Source organism: Myodes glareolus, chromosome 5, assembly GCF_982192425.1.
Source record: "Myodes glareolus chromosome 5, mMyoGla1.1, whole genome shotgun sequence".
NCBI lineage: Eukaryota > Metazoa > Chordata > Mammalia > Rodentia > Cricetidae > Myodes > Myodes glareolus.
The window spans coordinates 85336293-85360904 of record NC_142030.1 but is presented as its reverse complement, the minus strand read 5'-3'; positions in this window follow the sequence as shown (position 1 = coordinate 85360904).

Here is a 24612-nt window from a genome sequence, read left to right as displayed (position 1 = left end):
CTCTCTCTCTCTCTCTCTCTCTCTCTCTCTCTCTCTCTCTTTCTCTCTCTCTCTCTCTCTCTCTCTCTCTCTCTATATATATATATATATATATATATATATATTGAACTCTACATTTTTCTCTGCTCCCCTCCCTGTCTCTCCCCTCCCCTTCAACCCTCTCCCAAGGTCCCCATGCTCCCAATTTACTCAGGAGATCTTATATTTTTCTGCTTCCCGTGTAGATTACATTCATATATGTCTCTCTTAGAGTTCTCATTGTTGTCTAGGTTCTCTGGGATTGTGATTAGTAGGCTGGTTTTCTTTGTTTTATGTTTAAAAATCACTTATGAGTGAGTACATATGATAATTGTCTTTCTGGGTCTGGATTATCTCACTCAAAAATGATGTTTTCTAGCTTCATCCATTTGCCTGCAAATTTCAAGATATCGTTATTTTTTTCTGCTGTGTAGTACTCTATTGTGTAAATGTGCCACATTTTCCTTATCCATTCTTTGATCAAGGGGCAATTTAAGTTGTTTCCAGGTTCTGGCTATGACAAACAATGATGCTTTGAACATAGTTGAGCACACGTCCTTGTGGCACAATTGAGCATCCTTTGGGTATATACCCAAAAGTGGTATTGCTGGGTATTGAGGAAGGTTGCTTCTTAATATTCTGAGAGATTGCCACACTGATATCTAAAGGGACTGTAATAGCTTGCACAGACGATGAGAGAAATAATTAATAGATGGGACCTCCTGAAACTGACAAGCTTCTGTAAAGCAAAGGATACGGCCAACAAGACAAAAGGACAGCCTACAGAATGGGCAAAGGTCTTCACCAAGCCACATCAGACAGAGTCTTATCTCTAAAATATACAAAGAACTCAACTGGTCATCAAAAGAACAAATAATCCAATAAAAAAAATGGAATACAGACCTAAACAGAGAACTCTCAACAGAAGAATCTAAAATGGCTGAAAGATACTTAAGGAAATGCTCAACATCCTTAGTCATCAGAGAAGTGCAAATCAAAACAACTCTGAGATTCCATCTTACACCTGTAAGAATGGCCAAGATCAAAAACACTGATGACAACTTATGCTGGCGAGGGTATGGGGAAAAGGGAACACTCCTGCATTGCTGTAATTCCCATTCTTATGAGTATGACCCCTTCTTCGGGGATTTCTGTGAGGGAAGGTGCACTTAATGTTCCCATTTCCCAAATGAGGGAATAGGGCAGAGAAAAGGGACATGTGTAAGATCACATAAACAGGCAAGAGCCAGAATTCGAGTGTGGCCAAGTTATCTCCCGACAGTGATCCTCACTGCTGTGTTATATCACTTCACACACTTACAGCCTTGAAACCAGCATTGGTTTCTTCCCTTGAGGGAAGAAAGCATAGGGTGTTTCCAGAAATGCAGCTAGAAGAAGGCTAGGGACTGTTTCGGGAAAGAAGGTATGACAGGGAGAAACAGTAACAACATCAAAACCACCTCTAGCCTCACGCCGCCACTGCCAGGACAAACTTTACTCAGCCTATTGACACCTCCCTGTAACACTCTGATTCTTGGCATGCACAAGTCATCTCCCTCCTGGTTTTTCTGCCTTCTCCCCCACAACTCCTTCTTAGCCTACTTTGAGGGCTCACCCCCCCTCCCCATGACTCAGTCTCTAAATCTAGCAGTTCTTAGTCTGACTGGCTTCGGCAGCTGTGTCTCTCCATATCTAGGATACTAAACACTAAATTCCAAATGGATTTCATTAGCTTATATTCTTCTACCAGGCTCCAGATTTATTTATACAAGTGCCTACCCACATGAATTAGAAGCATCCCCAGATTTAGCAAGCCCTGAATGAAGCTTCTCCTAGTTTCCTTGCCCTTCTTCCATGCGTCTCCATCCATCTCTTTCTTTTACTTCCTCCCTCAAGTTCATCATCAAGTCTTATCAGTTAAACCTACAAGATATTTCTAGAATTCACCCAATCCAATCACCTCCAGTTCTCACACCCACTGAGACCTGTTTATTGTTCACTCTGATTGGCTGGTGCTTTCTGACAATCCACTTTCCTACAGTACTGGGGACACTTCGACAAGGTGAGTCTCCCTCTGTATGTGGTGTCCCTCTGAAACCCTTCAATGGCTTACTTTCTCTTTTGGAATAAAATGAAACTTTTTTCCATTTACACTGCTAACACTCAGATGAGCTAAATTTAGTGTTTTAAAGGATAACTCTGGAGAGTTGTGGAGAAATAGGTTGAAAGCAGCCAAGGGTGGATACAAGGAGAAACTTGTCAAGCTGCTACAGCTCTGGGAAATGGGCTGAGTGGGGCGGACTGAATTTTCAAAATTGACACAATTGCATCATCATGAAAAGGCACACATAAAAGAAGAAAAGAAAATTGTGGAACAAAGTGTACTTTCTTAGGCCACCTTCAGCTATCCTTGCTCTTGATTGTTTTGCAGGGTCAGATACATAAGTAACTTAGCTTTGGCTTGCTGAATTGAACCTTAACATGAGTAACTCCATGTTGTCTTGGTCTGCTTGGTTTAGTGTAAGAACTCTGTCAAAAACAATGACAGTCCCCAATAAATTTATATTTTTGTGTGTGTGTGTGTGTGTGTGTGTGTGTGTGCAGATGTGCACACACAAATTTGCACTTGTGGTTAGAGAGAGGGGGACTGGTTTTTATGTAAACACGGTCAATGAGGGAACACTATGGGGAGTATACCAAGGGGAAAGTGGGGCTGGGTTGTTGAGGGAGGAGAATGTCATGTTAGGTAATGCCAACATTTTAGAGCAAAGTATGGTCTTTTGATTTACTTTCATGCATCTCTATCAATCTAAACATTCTCTTTCCAAATTTCAAGATTTTCCAGTTTGGAAGGAAAAAATAAAAATTGCATCTAATTGTTTTAATCCATAGTTCTTTGTGTATTGTTAAAAACTCCACTTTAAAAGTCTCTTTTGATACACACTTTTATCACAGAATAGCATGTTCCCATCCTATTTTTTATTGTTCTATAGACTTTTATCAGCAAAGAGGGAAATCATGAGTAACCTAGTAAAACTAACTTAAACCTTAGATAAACGAATCTTTCATTTAGATGTCCTAGTCTATGCCACATGCTACTGACAAGACAGGCATGAAGTCATCAGTGCAATGTATATGAGGTATAAAATTTCACATCTGTAAAAGACAGAAGAACTATTTTTGAATCTCTGTGACTATAACTATTTATTGAGAAGCACAACAGTACTTTTCTGAAATGAGACAATTGACTAAATAATCTAAAAATCCTTCCAACTCTGAAATTCTGTCATCAAAACACACACAAAATCACCCTTCTTCGTAGAAAAGAATTAAAGAGATAATATGTATACTAATTACATTTCAGAAGAGCATCTTGTGCCATATTTTGTCCATTGTAATTAAGGAATTGTTGTAGCTGATAAATTTGCACTGACTAACTACAGCAATTCCTAGATTACAATAGACAAAATATGGCATTATTAAGATAATACAACAACACTTGACTAATAGCTCAATCTGAAAACATAGGAATAATCTTGAACAAAACATTTAACTAAAGGGATCCTTGCAGAGTAGGAAGACAATACTGTAAATGGAAATCATAATGAGTTTCTTCCTTTTCTCTGTTCTTTGTTATATGGTAACTTTCTCTGGGCCACCTTTGACTCGGGTGGATTAAAGGTGAAAACAGACAGCAAACAAGCAATTGAAAGTCTCATATCCAGGCTTTTAATTTCAAAAATAGGTCTTTGGAGTCTGTGTCAGTTATGCTAGATGGGAAATCCAGGCTTCCAATTAAAGAGCAGGTTGATTAAAGCCTTACAGATAATTATATTGCATATGTATCTGTATTTATATGCAACAACAATAAGGAAAAGGAGACATAAATTTGAGAGGGAGCCAGAGTACAGGGAGATTTGGAGAAGGGAGAGCAAGGAATGGAAATGATGTAAGTGTAATATGGATGTCTGGTATTCTTTTTAAAAATTCTAAATTTTTTAAATAGAAAAAATATATAAGCAGATCTCGATAAAAGAGTAATGTGTTGCCTCAATACTATTAAACATCCTTCCCAGGTTCAGAGCAGAAGCCTGAAGATGGAGAGGAGAGGGAATGAAGGGATAGTGTGTTCCTTGGGTTCAGAGCATCTAAATAGCCTTCTAGACTCTGGTTGAAGTACTGGTAGGGATGTCACTGGAGACCACCAGATAGGCCCCATGCCCTGGAGCACAGAAGATTGTACCTACTCCCTTATTGGAGCTTTGAAGAGAAGCTCTAAGTCTTCCATGACAATATAGGACAGATCCAACGAAGTGTGAACAGTGGCATTGCAGACCTGGTAAAAGGTACTAAGCTGGCCACACACACACACACACATATGATGGCACGTACCTTCCTCAGGTCACTTCTCCCTAATCTCAACCCTTAGGGAACTGGAAAACCTCCAAGGACTGCCAGCTGGTGAAGAGGGCTAGAGCTGGACATGGAGCTAGGGTTGTGTGGGGAGCAGAAGCTGCATTGGAACTTCAGATAAGGAATCTGTAAAGTATGGCCTCTGTATAAGAGATGCACATTAAATATCTCTTATGTGTCTGGAACATACATATTTTCATTAATCAAATCTGACAGCAGTAGACGGAAAGCAATTTGGCAGGTTGAATAGAGTTATATATTCTTCCTATGGCTTGGAAAGACCTAAAAGTTGGTGGCTGGAAAAACGACTACACTATATTGGGCAGCAGATCACATTTCAAATTAAAATCCCTGCTCACCAGTAAATTTATTATTTACTTTCTCTGTGTGCTTCTGAACGTTACCTTTTTGTGGTTGGGTATTTCCACCTCTAATGGTATAGAGTCTGTGCTCTGCAAAATGACAGGCGTGACATTACGTGAGGCATAAGTTCATACTCTGCCTTAGAAATAAGCAAAAATATAGAACTGTCTGGGTTCTCTGATTGACCTTTCTAAATTGCAAACCACAAAATCACCTTAATGATGTTTTATGAGATCTGAACTCTTAACCCCACCAGTTACAAATTCTCAGAAAATATCTGACCTAGCGGTCAGTATTATGACTTAAAGTGACGTCAAATTCACAGCGCAAACATTACATAATCAATATTTTATGTGTTGAAATGCGAGATGTTGAATGGTCACTTGCCAACAGAGTCTGTGCAGTTTGAAATTCTCATAGTTTTTAAAAACCATCTAAAAACTAGCCAATTAGAAATCTTGTTAGGGCAACCAATTGGAGAGCAAGATTTAATTCTCAACATTCCATTAGTTTATAATATACAATAAAACTTGGGGCTACTACTTTTCACTAGCCTCACAAATTAGCTTGTCTACATGTAGGCTGGAAACTGAGCCAAGAATTCAGTGTTAAAAGGAATTAAAATGGGCTCTTAATCTGTAAATTCTGCAGACCATACCACACCACTCTTAGGAACTAGGAAAGTTCAAATACTAACCAATCCCACTTTACAGTCAGATAAGTCTGACAGCCAATGGTGAACTTGGCCATCTTTATGCTTTATTAGTTGAGTGCCAGCATCCAAAGTCCCTATCTAGTATTTATTCTGCTTGAACCATCTATATTTTGTACTCTCAGTGAAGATTTGAGATTTTTTATTTAAACTCAGCACTTCTTGGAGGCAGGCACAAGTTATTATTTGGAGAGTTCGGTTTATCCTCAAAAGAATGTGTGCTTAAAGTAAACATTAACTTGGTTTTTTGTTTTGGTTTGGTTTTTTGTGGGGATTGGTTTTTCAAGACAGGGTTTCTCTGTATAGTCCTGTAGCCCTCACTGTCCTGGAACCTGATCAGGCTGGCCTTGAATGCAGAGATCTGCCTGCCTCTGCCTCCTGAGTTCTGAGATTAAAGGTGTGCTCCATCACCACCAAATATGAAAAACTTAACTTTCTATGTGCTCTTGATTGTGGGGACTTAAGGCAGTATGTAGGAACAGAACCTGAAAATGATACTATTTATATGCAAGAAACATATGTTATATAATAATAAAATTATATGACAATGCTAAATGCATAGTTATATTCATTACAAGTTTATACTAGTTTAAGAACGTTAAGTTCATTCAAATAATGTTTATTGAATCCTTACTTTTGCCAAATCCTGTTTTAACAAGATAGAGAAGGAGTTAGTTTACATTCCTGGGAGGATAGATAGATGTTTGATATGCCTTAAATGTGCCCTAGAATTTCAAAAATATATAGTAAATTGTTTAGAACTAGTGGTCATAGTTAGTTATAAGTGGAAATGGAGAGACTTGGAAAATATCAGAAGCATCACAACCCTCACTCATACATAGAGGGATTCTAGATACCTATAGATAACAGGAACTGTTGGTAGTGATTGGTGTTGAGTTAACTGCCTACCCATGCCATTTTAGTCAGCTGTCTTACTAGACTTATTTTGTAGATCACACCATTCAGGTCTCACACCTCATCAAGGAAACTTCTCGTTACAACAGACAGAGGTCATTACAGAAAACCACAACCAATCAAAATGCAGTCTTGTGGTGTCTCATCCCAAAGAATACATGTACCAAACAATTTCCATAGCTAAGACTACAGGAACATTGAGGAGGGGCAGGAGACAGGAACGGGGTGGGAGTGGGGGAGCAGAAAGATCATAAAAGCCAGAGGATCAGGGAGTTTGCTGTGAAACTATGTCTCCTAGGAATGTCAGAGCTGCACCCGTAAAAATATCACTAATGTGAATGCCTTAAAATGAGACGACAAGGGCAAGAACAATAACTATGCCAGAGTGGACAGGAGAAAGACCAAGAGGCCTCAGTCCTACAAAGAACTATGGCAACTAAGGAATTCAGACAATGGAAGAAATAGTCTTCCCCAAGGTAGTGCATACAGCTTGGTTATCTAATACCAAATGGTCAGCCCTGAAATCATATCCACAGAGGTAGCATGATACAGGCTGAGCCAGCTATCTCCAGGGATGCACATGGGCTTATGCACATGAACCAGCAATTAATGGAAAAGTATTTAGTCACAGATTTGAAAGAAAGCAAGAGGGTGCAGCCAGTTAAACAGTTTGGAAAAGAGAATGCAATCAGAGAAAACCAAGGCTTGAACACTCATCCTATCTGAAAATTACTAAACGCCCTTGTTCTGGCTGTCTTATATCAGCTTGACACCAGCTAGAATCATTTTTGAAGAAAGAGCCTCAGCTGAGAAAATGGCCCCTTGAGATTAGCCTGTGGACAAGCCTGTTGTGCTTTTTTTGTTGGAATGATGATTGCTGTGGGTTAGGATTAGCTTACTATGGGCAGGGCTACTACTAGGCAGGAGGTCCTGGGTGTTATAAGAGAGCAGGCTGAGCATGCCATGAAAAGCAAGCCCGTCAGAAACACTCTGCCATGGTCGGTGCAGCAGTTCCTGCCTCCAGTTTCCTGTCGTGAGCTCCTGCCTTAACTTCCCTTAGGGACGGAGTGCGACCTGAGAGTTCAAAGATGAAATGAGCCCTTTCCTCCCTACATTGAATGTGGTCATGGTGTTTTATCACAGCAGTAGAAACCCTAGGATGTTCTTCATTACATGTCTTGAAAGTATCTCACCCAGAGTATGCATCAGGTTTGTTCTTTCTGTTTCAGTCCTTTAAATATCATCAACAGCTCTCCTGTAAACTCCTATTTACTTGCGATTTTCTCTTGGAAGGGTGTTCAAGTTACCGAGTTTTGCAAGAAATAGAGACCAGGCATTGCCAGGGCTGTCCTTTTCCCTACGATTAGCATTTCTAATAGCATTAGACATGCTTTCAGTATCCATGGAGGATGCCTACTCCCTACAGCCATCATGAACCATTAACTTTAATTAAAATTTACAAGTCTAATGTTGTTACATCTGCTAAAAGCATTAACTTCCATGTTAATTACCAAAATGTTAATGTTGCATTAAAATAATGTTCCCATTTGACAGTTCATCTATACTTTAATTATTTATTTTGTTGGGGGAATATGTTTTAAAAACTGAAAGGAGAAAAGACTACGAAGTCGTTTTTTTAAAATTAAATACTGCTGAAAAACCAAGGCATGAATGTTATGGATCATTGAAATGATTTATTCTACAGAGGACATGCCCTTTGTCCTACACGGGAACTTCTTTTAGGTTACTTCCTCTTTCAAGTCATAATGCTAGCTCTACTATCCATGCCCTTTCCCTACATCCCCAAGTGTCTATGTGGCTGCTCAGTCCTTGATCCCTACTGATCATTAAAAGATGACTTCTGCTTTAAAAAAAAAAAAACAGCCTTCTGTGTTTTCTTTTTAAATATTTACATATTCTTCAAAGCATGTTTACTTCAATAAACTCTCCAATACACCTCAGAGGAAATGAAAACGCTCCAAAGGAATTCTCAGTGATGTCGGTGGAAGCAGGAAGACACCACGGTAAGACCGTCAAAGCATCGCCAGGGTACGGAGAAGGCTTGTGATGTCTTTCGGGATAGCAGTGACATTGTCTTCTCCCGGTCATTCTTACTGGACATATTTTCTCGCCTTAAAGTTGAGGGGCACAAGTGAGTTTTTAAGGATTACCACAAGAATGTATGTACAGTTGAAAAAATGAGAATCTAGGTGAACGGGCACAGAGACCTTGCTTGAGTTTCTCAGTAGTGTCTCTGTCTATCACAACCTTTTCCTGCGTATAGTAAGTGCTTGGTGAGCACTTGGTGGTTGATTGAAGTCCACTTCAAAGTTACTTTTTCGAAATCTTATTATTGTGCTCCTTTTCTTCATCATTTTCTAGACAACTCTAGAAGTTATCCGAATAAATAAACAAGTCTGAACTTTGAACCTGGTCCTTTCCATACCACAGCGATCAGTTTCCTAGGGGCACACTATTCCTAAGTATGTACATACTTGAAATGTTCACATATCAAGTAAGGTTGATTATCGAAAATCCACTGGATAGAACTCCTTCTATATAAAAATTAAATTTTTAAGCAATAAGCACTCTAGGTGTTTGTATGTCTGAGAAATTCCATTTTTCCTGAGTCAGTGAGCAAAGTGCACAGTGCTTTATCCCCCCTAATCACAAATTGTCAGGACTGGCCATTGCTACCTTCCTGGCCTCTTCTCCAAAGGCCTACACAGTTTGTCCAACTAGTGAAGAAATTTCATTTAAAGCAAAATAGTACAAAGACCAGGCTATTGCATAGGAACATCAGGCCACATGAATGAAGCTATTTGAGGAGCCCCATTATTGCTTGGGGGTTTCTTTTATGCGGTTCAGGAGAAGCAGGAGTTTAGTTGCTAGGGGTGTAGCAAGGGTGGGCTTTTGGTTTGTTGGATTAGGTTATATGATCAGTTTTCTACTGAGCATGTTCTTTTAATAATGCTCAGTAGATTTTTGCTTCTTTTTATTATATAGTCTAGAGATTATAACTTAATTACGTTTCCTCCCTTCCCTTTTCTCTCTCCAAACACTCCCATATAATCCTCTTTAATCACATACACTTCCGATTATACATAGGAATAAGATGAAAACAGGAGTTCTCCTTAAATTTCACTTCAAGATATATTTCCCTTACTCTGAATGCAAGAAGATTCAGTTCAGCCTGGATCTTGCAATCTGACCAAGAAGTCCTGGGAATACTCTTCAAGGGTCATGGTCACTAAGAGGAGGAGAAGCTTACTCCATTGTTGGGAGTGGTGCACATATGCACAGTACATGCAGGTGAAAGTTCTGTCAAGAGAACTTTTAGAATAGGGGCATGTCCATATTCTAAACCAAGTAGAGTCCCAGGTTACTACACTATTCTTGATAACCTTGCTGTGCATGGACTATTGCCACAGGTGAAAAATGAGGACTGACGATCTCACTCTAGCTCTCAATCTATACTTCAGCATATCAGAGAATATAGCTGGGATGAAAAATATTCTTCGACTAGGTTAGGACTCTATTTGTCTTTTTTGCAGGCATATATTCACAGTTATGTCTTATAAATGTTCCATATGCATGCATTATCTATGATGATATAAAATTGTGTTTCACAAAGGATCTGAGGCATTTCCTGAAAACACAGACAAAACTAGAGCTGGCCATTTATGCCACTAATACCAGTGCTTGGGAGGCTGAGGTAGGAGAATTACCATGAGCTCAAGGCTAGGCTAAGGTCCTGTCCCAGAAAGACAAAATGAGGAGGGAAAAAGAAAAGAAGGAAGGAGGGGAAGGCCAAATGGAGGACAGGAGGGAGGCAGGAAGGGAGAGAGCGAGTGATAGGGAGGTCCTGGGATTGGGGGAAGGAGGAAAGAAGGAAAGAATCCCTAAAATAACTAAACCAACACAGAGACAACTGAAAGGGGTGGATAAGACTAAAGAGAGCACAATGGGGACAGGTAAACTGTATGGTCCGGGCTGAGCTGCAGTTTGTCCTCTGCAACTGTTGAGTAGAGGGTTGCTGTGATCAATTCTTATATTCCAATGATCAGAAGGGGGAGAAAACAGCTTTGAAATATTCAATATTTCAATGAAGGGGTCTCTTCCTGCTTTTTCTGGCTTCAGGAAAAAGAATAGATAAGTATAGCTTTTCATTAAAATACCTGTTAGTTTCAGAAAAAAAATAGTTTAGCTATGGCTTTTTATTAAAGGACCTGGTGAAATAGTATAATGATTTTCCATACTGTTAACAAAATGAGAATTATCCCTTAGTACTATTATCAAAATGAAATTCTATACATAATCAAATATTTAAAATAAGAAGCTCAGTCAGGAGGCATACACCTGTAATCCTAACACTAGGGAGATGCATACATATATGTATGTGTGTATATATGTATATACAGAGGTAAATATATATAATTGTTTAAAGATAAAAATTGTTCTCTTTTAACTAGATCCCTAGGTAGTGACTTCCCTAAGCTTCCTCCTCCTTCGTCTGTTAGTTAGGACCTCAGACACCCAGGCTGCCGCTTTAGAGCTTCCTCCACCAGTCAGGCTTAGCCTCAGAAAGTTTCTGCAGGACTCTGAGCATAGCTTCCACCCTGCAAGACAGGAATGTGCTTGGGACCAGTCTCTGAGTCATAATGAAAAGGCACCGAGAATAGCTGGCGGAACAGTCCTGTGAACTGTGATTGTCATCAGGTGTAGAAGCAAACATGCATTTGAACCCTTACTCTGCCGTCATCAGTATTAGGACTTGAGAAAACTTACTTGACTTGAGGAGCCTCTGTTTCCTCAAGTGGTAACCAAAGTTGATGATGCCGATTTTGTGCACATAACTAGTACTTAGCAGAAAAAAAAATGTAACATAACCTAGTAACCACTTCATACTTGTTATATATTATGACTATGTATATACAATAAAGTTATCTTTACAGAAATTTCTCCAGGTTGCCCTACGAAAGGGGCTAAAAACTTGAAACAAGTGAGACTGATCTCAAGTTTAAGAAGTAATCCTGGGTCTCTCCTTGCTTGTAATGTCTAGAACAATGTTGGCTGAAAGAAGACATTTAGAGAGAGTTGATTAGGTGTTTTGAGTGACTTTCCCACCGAGCAGCTCGTCAGTGGTTTGATCAGCACTCAAATGGAAACTGGAAGGAGGTGGCATCACATCGGAGCAGATGACACATGAGAAGAAAGTGTGGGACACACCCGAGACAGACACTTGGATGCCTCAGTTGAGGAAGAATAGGAGTTACCAGGCATGGGTGTAAGGAACAGCCATAGACAAATGAAGGGACGAGCCCAGAGAGGATGAGGTCATGGAAGTCGACAAAATGGTGACATTGATGAGGAAAGAACGTGGAAGCAGGAATGTTGCTGAGCAAGCCTTCACACAGTGGATGCTCTGGACTGAACTGCTTGAGACAGTCGGTGGCTGAAGTGAAAGCTGTTCCTGACAGGTGGCTGAGAAAGAACAGGTAAATAATACTAATAAAGGGGAAAGGGATTTGAACGGCCAAGCCTGAAGGACTGAAGTAAGCTTTTGCCTTGTGACGATGCTGTGAAAGTCAAAAGAATGAGTACCGGAAAGGGCTTAGAACAGTACTCACCACGTGGGAAGGACTAGGGCAAAGCTAACTGCTTTTGGTAAGTCTAAACTAAAGATAGACTAAAGTAACACCAGGTGAAGATAAAAACGATAAAGAGGGGGGAGAGGTTCCATGATACCAAGACCAATTAAAGTGAGAACAACAGAGGAAATGACCCAGAAGGAAAGATGACGCTGACTAGGGGCTTTGATTTCTGGGTTATTATATTAAACATGGAGCTAGTTTTGATGAAATTAAGTACAGAAGAGCAGGTCTCGAAGTTTATCTTGTGTGAGGATTCACTGGGGAGGGCTGTTAAAATGCAGATTCTCAATGAGACTCTTTTTTCAACACACTTGTATGGGAATCTGAGACTTTTCTTAGACAGTCCTGATGCAGCCAATCCCTGGCACACTCTTTAAGAACTGTGGGCTGGACTAAGTGGTTGATGTGCGTGCTGGGGAAGAGCTGGGTGAAGAACAAAGCAGAGAAGCCTGAATGTAGGATGACTTAGTGATGGGTGTAAAGGGGGTGTCATGACAGAGAGGAGCCGGAATGAGTGTGAGGATGCTGTATGCTGACAAGAATTTTATCAGAAGACCCAAGAGCTGTGGATCATGAAAGGCGAGTTATTCTCTCCAAGGAAATATAAGGAATGTTGCTAGAAGACTAAGAAGCTTCCATATTAGAAGACTTCAGAAGAAGCTACATACTTAGACACGTAAAAGTTAAAGTTTAGAAGGTATCTGAAAGCATTGGATCATGGGAGACATTCCAGGAGGTTCAATAAAAGATGCGGAGTGTGAGTGTGGATTGGAGATAACGAAGCAGCAAACATCATCTGACCAAGAACTTGAGAGAGTAAAATTGACTAGAGGCGTTGACCTTCCTATGCAGAGAATGCTATCCACAAAACAGCAGACATTCATGTGAGGCAAGCAACCAATCCTTGTCTTCCCCTCTAGGCACTTTAGGGATGGGAGTGAGTTTTAAATAAGAAAGACAGCCAGAAGTTGCTTGAAAGTTTTCTTAAATTTCTGTCTCATATACTATGCACTTTTCAACTCACAGCATCCTTTGTGAGTCAGCAGTTTCTTTGTGGAAGTCCTCAGGGTCAAGGAAATATCGACCAATTCTGTTTACTAAGTGTGTAGATCCCAATAAACTTAAAACCTTAATATGCACTTTGCAAATTACAATATTTTTGAAAGTTGCAATTTTTATAAATTGCCTCTAATCATCATTTACAAATGGCAATGGTGTCAGTATGTTTGCGATACCAAACAACTGCCAATTCCTATGCCACACTAAATTTTATATAGTACTTTTTTAAGTTCAGAAGTTGCACAAACTCACCTTTTCAAAATTATAACACCATCAAAAGCAATGTAACTGGATTTGTCATCCAAACTATTTATAAACTTGAACAACAAAGCCTGTAAGAGATCTCACAGTTCACAATAATGCTTCTGTCTTTGTCTTTAAATTAGTACATACCCAGTGCACCACTGAGTCTCTGTCAGGTTTTCAAGGTATTGTGCTGTATGGTTGGATATGTATGCAAGCTACAGAATCTGAATGTTATTCCTATCATAGAGACCTGTCAAAGGATTTTAAATCAAGTAAACATATTTTTAAAGAAATATTGGTCTGGGGAGGTGAGGAAGAATAGAGACAAGGAAAGTAGACATGTAGTGACAACAGTTCCGGAAACATGAGAGAGGCTTGAAGTTAGTGCTGGCAGTAGCTGAATGAAAACAAGAGTAGCAACGTGGAGCAAGGGAGCTGACGAGGGGAGGCAGTTATTAGTCAGGTCCCAATTTTTTGGCCTCCTGCCCATTGAAAATTAGCTTGTCCCATCTCCTTGAATCTCCCTCTATGATTGCTTCAACAGCATGATAGAAGTGATCGTTAGCCAATGCGTAGGCCAAGGAAACTCACAGTTTCCACTTTCCTGACCTGTGGGTTGTTTGTTACGAGATCCACTTCCTCCCTGATGGTGTTTATCCTTCGTGCTATGAGACAACCTAACAGGTGGAGAGACCCACGATGAGATGAGGTTGACATCATAGGGCGACAGGAGAGCCTGGACTGGTGAGAAGAATGAGGAGATGCCAGCCGCCAATCCAAGGGCCAGTCACAGGGATTACAAGCTGCCACCAAAGCAGCTGCCAGAATTAGCCCTGAGACCAGACAAGAAGAGGTAGGTAGGTACAGGTGTGACTTAACCTGTGGGTGGAAGACCAGGAATCTCAGGAATCTGGGCCTGGCGACCTCTGCTAGCTCTCTGGCAGTTTAAGAAGGTCATGTGTAAAGATAAGAAGAAGGCATTGCCTGGAGAAAGAGTGGAAAACTTTCTTTGCCAATGTGGAAAGATTTGTGCTTCTGGTAAATCACCGATGACCATGTAAAGTTGTCCTGGGTGTAAAATTTCAATTTAATTTTGGTTTTTCGTGAGGGTGTGATTGGGACACTCAATGAATAAAAGAAAATAGATATCAACTTAAACTTAAGATAAAAATATGTTAAAGCACGAAAATATTTTCATTAACTTACTGGCTAGAATAGGAATTATTTTAGTGAGAAACCTTTGTTGGGAAGATTGATTGATGTGGTCACTCAGGGATTTCAGGCCAGTAGTGTGCCCTCTGTGGTGAAGGTGACCTCAGACTACGAGAGCAGAATTTTGTTTCTAGAAGAGTTAGGAAGGAAAGAGAGAAAGAGTTCAAAGAAGACACTAAATAGAGAGAGGCATGTTCTTCTTAAGTCATCTTCAACTCTTTAGTAAAATTCATGTAAATATTTGATCCTGTTGGAGGTAGAGAAATGGTTTAATTCTTAGTACCACTAACTGTTCTACTAGTGGACCTGGCTTCGATTCTTAGAACCCACATGGCAACTAACAAACATTTGCAATTCTAGGGGATCCAATGCTCTCTTTTGTTCTTTTTGGATACCAAGCATGTACGTGGTGCAAGCAAAACACCCACATACAAAAACTAAATATTTTTTAAAAAATTGATACTAAAGCTGGATCTCAATTGCCCTGAAGGCATATATACTGAAGGTTTGGTGTCCAGGATGAAAGTCATTGAATCTTTATTAGGTATTCTCCAACTGGAGCAGGTCTTTAGGTCATTGGCACTCCCTTGAAGGGACTGTGAAATTTGATACTGATGCAAGCAAAATCAGGACAATGCTGTGAGCATAAAGCACGGTAGTTGGAGACATCCAGACATCACCCCAAGGCGAGGGACAGACTCAGGAGTTTCACTTCAAAATAAATTTAATGTTTTAAAGGACATCCTTACAAGGTGAAATGTATTTTATATAAAATAAAAAATTATATTTATTAAAATAATATTAGAAAAGAGAAGCAAAATAAAATAAAATGTAAATCAGGTTTTCTCTGTTATGTGATATAGCCATTTAGTTCAAAAGTTATTGTTTGAGACTCAACAATATTAGAAAAGTCTAATATTTTAGACTTTTAAGGTCTTCAGAATGTTAATAGTTTATTTTAATTTACATTCACTTGGCTTTTTTTTTCCTTTTTGGTGATTCAGTACATAGTAAACCAGAGAATAGCAATTGTAATTGTTGAGAGACAAGCTGCTGGTGAAGGCTACTGCCTTAGTTACTTACCCACTGTTGGGTTAAAATACTGTGATAAAATCAGTGTGAAGAGAGAAAAGATGTATTTGGCTTACAGTTCCAAAGTGATACAGTCCATCATGGCAGGGAAGACACAGCAGCAGGTGCAGAAGGCATGGCAGCAGAAGCAGGAGACTGACTGGTCACATTACACGTGCACTCAGGAAACAAGGCGCGAATGGGAAGTAGGGCCCGGCTAAAACCCGCAAGACCCACTCACACTGATCTTTCCCCTCCTCCACTGAGGAGGATACCTTCCCAAACAGGATCACCAGCGAGTAATGAACTGTCTAAGCGCATGAACCTTTGAAATATATATTGAAACTATGAAATAGTGAATAGATTGCTGCAAGGTAGATAGATAAAAATTATTTTATGAATAATCTTATTGGAAAAATGGCATTTCGTTGCTGACGGTCTTCATATAAGACTTTAAAAAGTCTAGTGTGTTTCAATCTAAATTTGTTACAAAGTCTAATAACAAATCTTGATTATCCACTTGATGGACTTTAGAGCCACCAAAGAAATGTGCTTGTTCAGAGTATGTTTACAGGGTTGTTTACACAATAGCACAAGTGGGGTAGGAAAGCCCACCCTGAATATGGGCAGCACCATAGCATGGTATAAAGGAGAAATCTAGCTGAGTATCAGCATTCTTCCCTCTCAGCTTTCTGACTGTCGATGCAATGTAACCAGGTGCCTCAAGCTTCTGGTACCATGTTTTTTTCTATCATGATGGTCTCTCTACCTTCAAACCACGACACAAAATAAGCACTTCCTTCTTGAAGCTGCTTTCATTGAGTATTTTGTCACAGCAAGGAGAGAAACAACACAGGGTTATTTTATCCCAGTCATAATCTGAGTAAGCACAGTGAAGTATTAACAGTGTTGCTACAGCTTTTATGATAACTGACTTGACCAGGATCATATACTAAGTATTGCAGAGCCTCACAACACAGTTGTTCTAGAAACAGGATTGTACTAAGAGATGTTGATTCTCAGTCTTCATGAAATAGAAAATATAGCAATTCCCCTTCACAATCTCAATATAGAAGGGCATTCCCTGCTGTGAACCATAGTCACCATTTTCAAAAATTGTTTGCCAATAACATAGGATGGAGGGAATCAAAATCTGTCTCCACAGAAGGGAGCAACTCTACCCCAGCCTATTGCTTCTCTAAAAGACCCCAAGATTCCTTTCTTATAAACTAATTTATAATAAAAGGATTATGATTCATCCATGTCTTTATAATACAGTTTAGTATTGTTCTGGAATGTACCAATAACTTTCTAAGAAAAGTTGGTGGTTTACCAAACCTGTGTGCTTACAAAAAAAAATCAGTGGGTAGCAGTAGAAAACATCATTGGAGAAGCTTCCTCCCAGATGGCTGGTTTTTCATGGCGTTGGAAGGTGCTACACGAGTTGTTTGGAGAGAAGAGACATCAGTGGTATTACCATCTGTGAACCTTATGATCTTCAATATCATCTAACCAGATGTGTGCCCATGAGTGCACTAGTGGCACAACTGCCATGGCTGCAACCAACTGCTCTCTGATTGGTTTGAGGTCCACTTCACAAGATGTAGTTAATATCTAATATGGTAAATCTGGTCACACCCTCGGGCTTAGGGACTATTAGCTTCTAGGGTTAAACTACTTTAATACTGTTGTTTAGCTAAATTGCCATGTCATCAAGCTGTCTTATAAACACTTACAGCTATATGCATAGATGAATGCCTCTCCCAGCTTTAATTAGAGAGCCTCTCTTTGTAATGGGTGGTGCTGATTGTGGAGATACATGGCTGATCAAGGTGCTAAGAATAAATGAGTGATCCCTTAGATGGCCACAGCAAAGTGAATTTTAAAAAAATAAAAATAAAGAAAGGAATATGTTAGCTGGGAAAAAGAGGCCCACCTGGCCCTATTGAGCTCAGCAAACAGAGTAAAATGAATGAACCCAGAGAAAAGCAACAAACAGACATCCCTAGAGTTGTAAAAACCAGTTCTTATTATTTGAAGTCAGGTATTCAAAGATGTTTTTATGTGGTATTAACTAACTGAATTCTAGCAGGGTGAGGGTGCTGTAGATATTTCTGGAGCTACCAGAGTTGTTGAGCACAGAGGGACCCCTTAGACACATAGGAGTTCACAGGGAAGATAATGAGATTTTTGTAATATTTGCAGATACTCTGAGACTCTTGGATTTATTTCTGAAAATTACTGTTAAAGATGTTAATTTATGTTTTAGTAAACATTTTAACTATAGGCTACTTCTTTCTTTCTTTCTTTCTTTCTTTCTTTCTTTCTACAAATGAAGCATACCTTAAAACTGCTTTTTGGCAATGGAAAGGTTACTAGGAACATATACATAATTTCTGGAGAGCTAAGGAATGAATTAAGATGCCTCCTGTTTTCTTCTATCTTTTCTCTTTCTCATTCTTTCTTTTTCTTCTTCCTCCTCCTCCTCTTTATCCTTCTTCTCCTCCTCTATCTTGTATGCTCCATGTCCCCAAATTTGAATTGCCCATTTCTATGCTTAGAATTTCCATCCTGAGTAGAAATGAGAAAATTATTGTAGACTGGTTTTCTTTTACATAGATTTTAGTTCAGTTAAGCATCATTTTATGTCTCTTTAGTGTATAATAACATTTAAAGAAACAGCTTCAAGGATAGGCTATAAAAGCAGTTTTTGGGGAAACCTTTGTTGAAATAGGGCAGCTGAAGACAGCCCACTCCTGGGCTCTGTCACGGGTGCAATTGCCCAGACCAGACCTTGTAAAAACAAGGTCACTAAATCGTGTACCTTTGAGGTCATATCTTCTGGAAACAAATGCCTTTTAAACCTCTCATTTTATGATTTAGTTGTGTCTTGGCCTCACAGTATATAAATATTTTAAGAAGTAAAATATTGATCTGAATAGAAATTGATATCAAATATCCAACCCCTGAATGTCACCCAAATTAAGGTAATTTTTTGCACATTTCCATGTTACTACCATTCCTAACTCATTCCACCCCCACCCCTTGAGCTGCTCAGCTCTTAAAACTGTCTGGAAAGCATACCATACTTAAAAATTATTTTTACGGGGGGAAAATGAAAACATATTTCACTTTTCTTTATGGAAGACGGTGTACCGTCCTATGACTTTGCAAGAGACTGAAGTGGCTACATTTCTGCTTGCTCTTTCTCCCCCAGCAAGAGACAGCATCCAGACATCCTGTATTTCCTAATCCTTAATTCCCATCAGATATTATCAAGATGTCCCTAACAACAGCAAAACTCGCTCCTCTCTAGTCAGTAGCCCCTGATAGATTTTTTAGCCCCACAGGAACAATGTATCTTAATTCTTTCAGAGGTTTCCTAACCCCATTTCTTTGCTCAAGCTTTGGAGTATGTTAAGAAAGTGGCAAGTACTTGTCAGAATAAATTACAGTTTTTGGCAGGCAGCTGTGTCTCTTAGCCACTCAGGAACCAGAATATTGCCTTGTAAAACACTGCAGGCCTTCTATTAATACCTAATTATAAGGCCAAAAAGAGGACACTGTTTTATTGGTTCTTTTAAGGCACATGCATAGGATTTTCATCTTGGAACCTATCAAGAGACTGAATTTTTCATGGCTGCCAGCAGACTGGCTCTGAGGACACCAGCAGAGCAGGGCTATGCTTGGTCAGGAGCTCAGATCCTGAAGTCCTGGGTGAGTTCACCGCACTATTTCCTTTGTCTGCTCTTTCCTTCACGTAAATGAAAAAGTTCAGACACACTCCAAACCTGAACAGAAAGCCATTCTTACAACACAGGTCCCATTCTGACAACCCAGATCCACCTGGGTCCCAAGAGAGGAGGTAGGAGAATCCATTGCTGATGTTGGCCCCTCAGCACTATAGGGCATTTCTGGTAAGGGGAGGGGCCCTCATGATGCCGCCCTTCCTCAGATCACACGTGCATGGGCTTTCTGTCTTACCTTCTCACTAACTAGGATGCCTGAGTTCACTGAGTCTCTTATGCTGTGGTTCTCTGTAGGGCAACCCTGGGCTGTGGTTGAACAAGTGAATGATATTCGGGAAAGGGTTTGGGAGGTTGATGCATTTCAAAGGGTCGAGATTTGATCTCTCCACCCCAATTCTCCTACATTCCAGCTTTTAATTTCTTCAGGATCAAACACCTCTGAGAGGACTTGTTTACAGTATCAAAATTTAGGTTTAAAAGTCACAAATCAGAAAGTACATTTTATATTTTATACAATAAACATTGCTGGCATCCCACTAATGCTTGGGACGTTTTCTTCCCATGAAAACGCTTATTAAGTAGAAATGACTTCCAAGGGCTTGTGATGAATTCGAAGCCCTTAGCATAGGACAGTATTCATAGGATGGGCCTCTTGTTTTTAATCATTCATTCATTTATTCATTCGTTTGTTCGTTCTGGGGCAGGAAATTGAATCCAGGATCTTGTGCATAACTTGGTACCTGAGACAAATGCTCAGCTTCTAGTCATTCTAATGGTTTGTTGCCCAGCCCTTGGAACCATGTCTACTAATCAACCCTGGAAAGCTGATGACTGGTTTAGTCCAAGTCTCCTCACACTCTTAGAATCATACTGAATATCAGTTTACTTCAGAAGGCTACGTCAGAGAGCATGTGTAGCTGACAATAAAGACGCTTTAAATACGTTTCTGACTGTACTTGATCTCAAGCAATTTGGAATTTTCTGGGAAGTTTGGACTTGACACTTAACCTAGTCTTTTAAGCAAGAATTTTATATTTAGGAAACTCCCCCTCCCCCCATTTTAGCATTTCTGTAGTGGGTATTACTAGGAGATCCTTGAAATGAAATCCTCATGCCTCAGTCTACTGAGTGCTGAGGTTGCAAATGCCATGAGACCCAGTTTTCACATTTGGTTTTTATTGAAATTATAACTCATTTACTAAAGTATTATGAACATTACAGATACAGCAAGTGGGCAAAAAATCGCAATACATTAAGCATTATTTTTTTCATGTTTTCATGTCATATGGCAAATGTATGCTGAACACTATATAGATTAAGAGATTGACAGATATAGATATAGCTGTATCGAACCCTTACGATGTTAGTAAGATACTCATAATTACTTTCATTTTACAAGAAACGTAGCCCCTGTGGTCTATGTGAACTATTTAGTGCTCGGGGCTAATAAGCAGTAGAGTTAGAATTTTTTTTTTGTATTATGGGTTTTTTTATTTATAAAAGTTTATTAATTTATAAAAGTTTCCATTTCCGCCCCTCCTCCCAACACCCACCCACTCTCCCCACTCCCTCTCCTCCTCTCTCTCCATCCCTAAGAGCAGTCAGGGTTTCCTGCCCTGTGGGAAGTTCAAGTTCCTCCCCCCTTCCTCCAGGTCCAGGAAGGTGAGCATCCAAACAGACTGGATCCCAAAAATCCAGTATATGCAGAGGAAACAAGTCCCAGTGTCATTGTCAATGGCTTTTCAGAAAGACCCCGTGCCAGCCACATTCAGAGAATCCGGCCACATTCAGAGAATCTGGCTGGATCACGTGCTCGTTCAGTCCCAGTCCAACTGGCCTTGGTGAACTCTCATTAGATCAGTTCCCTTGTATCAGTGGGTGAACGCACTCCTCACGGTCCTGCCTTTCTTGTTCATGTTCTCCCTCCTTCTGCTCCTCATTTAGACCTTGGGGGCTCAGTCCAGTGCTCCAATGTGGGTCTCTGTCTCAATCTCCATCCATCAACTGGTGAAGGTTCCCTCTGGTCTTGCCTTCTTTGCTCACGTTTTCTTTCCTTCTGCTTCTCGTTTGGACCTAGGGAGTTAAGTCTAGTGTTCCAATGTGGGTCTCTGTCTCAATCTCCATCCATCGCCAGATGAAGGTTCTATGGTGATATGCAAAATATTCATCAGTATGGTTATGGGCCAAGGCCGGTTCAGGCACCCTCTCCTCTGTCCAGAGAACAATCTGGGGATCTCTCCTTGAACCTGGGGTCCCCTATGCTGGAGAGGATGTGGAGAGAGGGGAACTCTCATCCTTTGTTGGTGGGAATGCAAACTTGTGCAGCCACTGTGGAAATCAGTGTGGCGGTTTCTCAGGAAACTGGGAGTCAACCTCCCTCAAGACCCAGCAATTCCACTCTTGGGAATATACCCAAGAGATGCCCTATCATACCACAGAAGCATTTGTTCAACTATGTTCATAGCAGCACTATTTGTAATAGCCAGAACCTGGAAACAACCTAGGTGCCCCTCAATAGAAGAATGGTTTAAAAAGGTGTGAAACATATATCCTTTAGAGTTTTACACAGTGGCAAAAAACAATGACATCTTGAATTTTGCATACAAATGGATGGACATAGAAAACGCTTTACTGAGTGAGGTAACCCAGACCCAAAAAGAGGAATATGGTATGTATTTACTCATAAGTGGATTCTAGCCATAATTAAAGGTCTTTGAGCCTATTAATCGTGATCCTAGAGAAGCTAAATAAGAAGGTGAACCTGAAGAAAATCATGTAGTTATCCTCCTGGAGATTGGAAGTAGACAAGAGTGCCAGGCAACCTCGGGTGCAGGGGGGGATGGGGGGCTGTTGGAAGGGGAGAGGGTTAGAGAGAAGGGAGTAGGGGAGGAATGGGGATAGCTCGGGGGATTGGGATTTGGGGGAGGGAGGAAGGATGGATATGGGATCAGGGAAGTTTGTATCTCAACTAAGGGAGTCATTTTAGGGTTTACAAGAGACTTGATTATAGAGTTAGAATTTTAACCCATATATTCCATGATACAAACTTATTTCAAGATTCTATGTTGAAGATGACCTAATTACTATTTTCCCACCTCTCTGAGGTCTGGTCTCTGAGCCATCAAAGACATAGTTCCCTACCTTGATAATCCACCGCCTACACACAGGTGTGATACAGAGTCCATGGCTCAATAATGTAGAAGCCATAAACTTAGCTTTCCAGTTTCAGTTCGTCAGGATAATTTAATGTATCTGTTGCACCCGTTGAGGTATAAAAAATGTTGACAATGCTAATAAATCTTATTTATCAGGGGATGAATTTATTCCCGGTGCTGACCTAAACTCATTGTCTTTTATCATTATGGGAATCTTATTCAGTGAGATTCACTACCCCGTTTTACTGAGGAGAACACCAGACAGTAGGTGCTGCTGAGGCACTGTCTGTTGTCTAAGCTCTTAGGAAAGGAAAGCTGGTATTGCTCCACTGAGAGATGATGAAATCCCTAAGCACAGACATGTTCTACCTATGAGCTCTTGAATCCTGGGTCCTGCTTAAAAGACTTTTAAGTATCAATTTGTAAGAAGGACATGAAAAGGTCAATCTTCACAGAAGAAAAGAAATTCACTGGAACACAGAGCTTTTTACACACGGTCACTTCAGTATTGTTAACAGCGAAGGACCAACCTAGCTGCTTCATTGTGAGACCACACAAAGAAAAGAGGTTGATTGACAAGAATATAGGATCATGAGAGCTATGCTACTGCTGCAACAAACTGTCACAAATATAGTGACTCCACCCCATCCTTTGAAGTTAACTCTTGTACACCATGATGGTACCTAATACCATGTATTACATTCTTTATATATGAGCACATACACAAAGTGTTATGTATGAATTATGTGCAGTCGGAGATTAACAGCAGCTAATGGTAACACATAACAGCGTGTAATGATAATTTACTCCGAGTGGTTTATTTATGTCATTTGTGGCCTTAATTTGAGGAAAGTTCCATCTAATATTTTCAGACCACAGTTAACTGCAAGGGGCTGACGTAGAAGGTGAAAATGGGTATGGCCAACGTCGGAAATCGCTTTCATTGCGCTAACACAGGCTTGTGCATTCCTTCTGGAGGCTGAGGGAAGAACCCACCTCCTGGCTTTCCTCAACCTCTAAGAGCCCGTAGTATTCCTTAGCTCCTGGCTCTTTCCCTGCATTTTCAAGGTCAGCAGTAGCCAATCAGATATTCTTCTCTCTCCAGAACTTTCAACGGGCCATTTCTGCTTCCCCTCTATGCTGGAAGGTCATTGAAATGACAGTGGGTTTACTTATATCATGAAATATGTATAGTCTTCCTCTTCTGAAGTCTGCAAATCAGCACATTTAATTACATTTACAACCTTAAACCTTCTTTATCCCATCTTCTAACACAGTCACAGAATTCAGGGACATCTTCTGAGGGAGGCATTGTTTTCCCTAGCATACAGGGACACTGCCAAATTGTGACAGTTAGCAGGGAGGATTTTTAAAGAGACCACAGATTCCCGGACTCTACTGAGCTACCGTGGCCAAAGACAAATGAACAAACCCCGAGCAGGGCTGAGGTTTAGAAGGCCGGAAGTATCCGGTGTGCAGTGGAAAGGGGGCCTCAGCTTCCAAAGTGTTTGCCGTTGTCATTAGAACCACACCAACAGGAAGGCTGATAAGCATGAACTGTGTAAGTGATGGTTTGAATGTCCCCTCTGAAGTCATGCTGAAATCTAATTGCCACTGTGATATTAAGAAATGAGATTTCAAGTTGGGTCTTGAGAGCTCTGGCCTCATGAATGAAGCTGTGATGATGAGAAAGAATAAGTGGCCCCAGAAGGGCATCTCATCCCCTGAGAGGTTAGGCCCCTCTTCAGGTACCAGCACTGCGCTCTTGGACTTCACAGCTTCTGCAACTAATATTTGCATAGATATCTATGGTTTGCAATGGCCTAGTCTGTGGTGATATGTTATGGCAACAGAAAAAGCGATTGAGAGTATTTCCTAGGAAAGACATGTCTTCTGAGGATTTCTATCCCATTTGGGACATGACTCTGCTCCCCAGAATCACTTCCGGTTTCACAAGTTTATAGGAGCAAATGTGCCCACTGTTGGTCCTTCCTTCCTTGATTTCCTTCAATGTCATTCAAAGTGAGCCTTATATTGTCGAGGTT